A 4758-nucleotide genomic window follows, 5' to 3' on the forward strand; every position below is an offset into this window, starting at 1 on the left:
AACTACCCCTTGTTCTATTAACTGAACCACTATCTCTTCATCCTTGATACTATCAAAGTCTGTAATTATCTAGTGGTATCAAAGAGTAACTTAGTACTATTTTCAACGAATCACTACTTCATCCCCCTTGATAATGTAACGCTCTCAGCTACCCACCGGACGCATATACGGGACCTAGGACCACAACTTATCTGAAGCTATCAATGGTTGAAAGTTCAGGAGCATACTAAATATGAATTGAATAAAAGATACTGTACGGAAGCTACAATCATAAAGAAAGAAATAATTGGGAATACCCATATACTATAACTGAGATATGTGAAAACTTGTGAGTTTAATACAAGGAAGATATTAACTCGATACTATGCTTAATGTATCTATGTATGAAAATAGCCTTTAACTGACTAGAAATGCTAGGACAAGCCCTAGCTAAGTCTAGAAAAACAGAAACTAAAAAGAACTGAATCTACTGAAAAAGAAACTCATTAATATTAACCTCAGAGAATGATGACTCCGCACTGATTCTTCTTAACTGGAAACAGGGAACCGATCTAAGCGTTATTTGGATATTGAGAACCTAAATCTACATCACCAAAAGATGTAGAACAAAATCCATGTCAGTACTTGAAAGGTACTAAGCATTGAAGATAGAATACAACTGAGAACCTGAACAAAACAAATTAGGAATTATATAATCTGAACATGATATACTTAATACAGAGCTAACTGGATGCAGTGACCAAATTTGTAACATGTTGAGACTGAATAGTTAATGAAATGTAAATATGGTTAATGCAATCGAGTCTAACTGAAATGTAGGAGCTATTAATAAATGACAATAAAATCACACGAGTTAAATGTGGAGTCTATGTATACTCCTCATCAAGAGGACCCAATATACCCGGCCATAGGTATAGAGGCATGTTGGTATAGTCACTAAATTAATGCCAAAACGGGGGACTTACTACCTACTTGACTAGTAATTCTTGGACTATTCGGGTACGGTGAACCCTAGTCCAACTCGGTATTCTTCTACTCCCAATGAATAAAGTGGTTAGCACATTATGATTTAATTTCTGTAATATTGATATCTCAAAACTGAACATACAAACAGAGAATGCAACAATTAATCTGTTAATGATGAATTAATAACCAAGGCATGCCTAACTGAATATTGATATATCTGACCTAGCGTGTGTAATTCAATAACTAAAAGATTCAAAGCTAGGTTATTTAAATTCATGCAATAATTTTAGAGATAACATGATAATGTTATTTGGAACATTTAAATAACTAAATCATGATGATCTACTGAAATAAGAAAATTATTGAATTCTAGGAACCTAATGGGAAAAAGGAACCCACTAGTGAAATCCCACATACATTGTGATGAATTCCACAGAGAAATCTTTTGATTTCTTGTCTAGAACTTATGGAAATTTGTTGCATTCTTGAACTAGGGTTCCTGACCTTTTTCTCATCTCTTGCTTCTAATTCCCTATGTTTTTATTAATGATTTGACTTTGGTAAGCTCTAGTTGTCATTCTAGGCTTTAACTGACTAAAACCTCATAATTTAGGGTCTAAATAACGTAGCATATGGGTCCAACAAAAAAGAAAAAGACCAAGAGAAACCTGACATAATTGTTGTCAGAGTGACTAACAGACAGGACCTATGGGTCGTAGGCCGATACGACTTCACTAAAATGGGCATAACGTTTTACTCGCAGGTCAGGTTTTAGACCATGTCAAACCCATCTCTATTTTATTCTCTATTCTCTATATTTAGAGAGTAAAATAGAGAATGAATTTTCCAACCACTTTGCATTCACCTCTCTATTTTACTTTTTGATTATTATAATATTATATTATTTATTTAATCTTTATCATTTATAACTATTTTCTAATGCAATATAATATTTAAAAAGTTTCTACCTCAACCAAATTATTCATTTTTATTTTATATTTTTCAAAAAAATTGTCACTTTAAATTTGTAACGTAAAGTTATTTTAATGTTAATTATATTATATAAGATTATTAATTTAGTACATAATATTAGTAATGATTTTCTAAGCAACACAACATTTTAAACATTATATTGATTTTATTACATTTTTTTGTCATTTTAAATATGTAATATAAACTATAATTGTTTTTCATTATGAAGTATGCACAAAATTTATATAATAATTCAAACGATATATTTTTTATGTTATCGTGATAAATTATTAATCTACACTTTTGAAATAGCATTAAAATATTTGATTCAATAGTTCAAAATGGAATATGGGAAGTAAATTAGTACACATAATAATTGGTTACAAGATGAAATTTTTAATTTAAACAATTTTTAGCTACAAATAAAAAATAAGGACCAAAAACACTAATTTTGAGCTCCGTAATACAATAATAGAACATTCATGAAAGTAATGTAATAGCCTTGAAAGTTGAGTACATATGTAAGATTTAAATTAATTTTTATGATAATACAATAGAGAAAAGACATAAAGACACCATAAAAGTTATTCTGTATTTGCATAAAGACAATTTAACTTTTAAAGTGTCCTATCACCCCACATAACTATTTAATTCCTTTGTAAATGGACCATTTTGACCCATTCCCTAGTCTATGTAATGGTGCGTGTTGCTCAACTTCCTATTATATAATTCAACTCGACCCTACCATATTCTTTGAACAAAAGTCATCTTCTCCTTTCCTTTTCTTCTTAGTTTGGCATGCACATTAAAAAAAAGTTTAATTAATTTTTCTTCTTTCGTGTTTTTTTATTCAACTATCGAGTTAGGTGACAAGAAAATTTTGAATGTGAAATTGCTTTTAGTTGCAACCTTTTGGTAGAAAAACTCATATCTGCACTAATTATTCCCACATCTAAGTAGCGCCCCAAGGGGGATCTGCCTAGATATTACATCAACTAACACAGAGTTTCTTCCTCCCACCTTCACATTAATTTTCAGTGATAAACTCGTTTTAGGTCACCATAAAGAGAGCCATTATTTTCTAGCAAGATCAACCAGGAGATCAAGCTTCTCCCATAGCAGCTACAGCTTTGTCCTGGCATCATGAAATCGAGTTTATAAGGATTCGGGTTTAAGTTCATTTAGAATATTCCACACATTTGTGCAAGCTCAAAACAAAACCATGAAATCAAAAAATGAGGACAAACAATGATTATTTTGGGTTTAAATTTGGGGAAGATGACATAAATTGCTTAAATAATTAATAAAAAAAATAATGACACATGGTACCTGTAAAGTGGAATATGGAAGTACAAATACTGCATGACGCGCCTCATATGCGTGGTAACAACCCATACTTGAGAATGGGTCAAAATGGTCAATTTACAAAAAAATTAAATAGTTCTGTGGGTTGATAGGCCACTTTAAAAGTTATGGTGTTTTTATACAAATACGGGACAACTTTGATGGTGTCTTTCTGTTTTTTCTCAATACAATATTTATGATGCAATTATATTTCATCAATGATTTCATTTTTATTTAAATTGTTCTTTAATATGTATTATATATAATATATATCGCTACTTATGTCATTTAGAATAAATTATAATTTTGTATTAATTGAAGTATTTTAAAAAATAAAATTTTGTATTAGATAATAGAGTAATTATATTCAAAAATAGGAAATGATTGAGATTATGAAATAAAAAATAAGAATTAAAAACAAATAATAATATAATATTAAGGAGAAGGAAAAAAAGATTCTTTTTTAGAGAGTAAAATAGAGAATTGGGTTGGAGTTGATTTTCTGGAAAAATATAGAACTCTATATTTAGAGAGTAAAATAGAGTATAGGGTTGGAGATGCCCTTAGAAAATTCGTCGGCGCTTTAAAGATGATTCAATTGTGTGTAAAATCATAGGTTATTTGACATTTAGTTATTTTGATGCGGAGAGTTATGCCCACTTGAAGTTAACCCAATCACAAATTTGCCCTAACTAACTACTAACCTTCAGTTACGGTCTGATCTATGCAACATTGGTCTTTTTCGTGGGTCGAGACTTCGCTGATTTTCTATGCTGGATTTGGGGAGGGGCTGTAGTGGTGAACTACATACCTACAACACAGGTCGTGCATCATACTACGGTCCGTTCCTGGTGACTGTAGGTTGCACCTGTAATTTTGAGAAAGTGAAATTTGTCTGTTTTTTGATACGGAGGTGTTACATTATCTCCCCTTGGGAACATTCTTCCTCGAATAAATTCTAAACTAGTTGAGTGAGGAGTGTAGGAGCTGCAACCTTACAACTAGACACTAAGAACTCAATTTCTTACTGATCTATGTTCCAAAAACATGTAAATATACTAAAAAATTCAAGTACAAATTAGAGGAACATGACACTAAGATTGATCTTACGCATGAACGGATGAAAAACTAAGCATGAACTATTGCCTCAACCTGGAGTGGTATCGGATGGAAAAAGGTGATGATACATGGCTTGCATGGCTACTTCTACTTCCTAAGTAGCTGCCTCTACGAACTGACACTTCCACAAAACCTTGACCAAAATGACTTCTTTGTTTCTCAACCTTCTCTTCTGCTGATCAAGAAGCTAAACTAGTACATCCTCATAACAAATATTATATTTCACAACCACACTCTCTAATGGCACAACAGATGCTGGATCACCCACACTGTTCTTCAAATGCGAGATGTGGAAGACCGTACGCACTGCTGCTAGATCTGCTGGCAACTCTAACTCATATGACACTTTGCCAACCC

This window comes from Solanum pennellii, chromosome 11 (assembly GCF_001406875.1).
Source record: "Solanum pennellii chromosome 11, SPENNV200".
NCBI lineage: Eukaryota > Viridiplantae > Streptophyta > Magnoliopsida > Solanales > Solanaceae > Solanum > Solanum pennellii.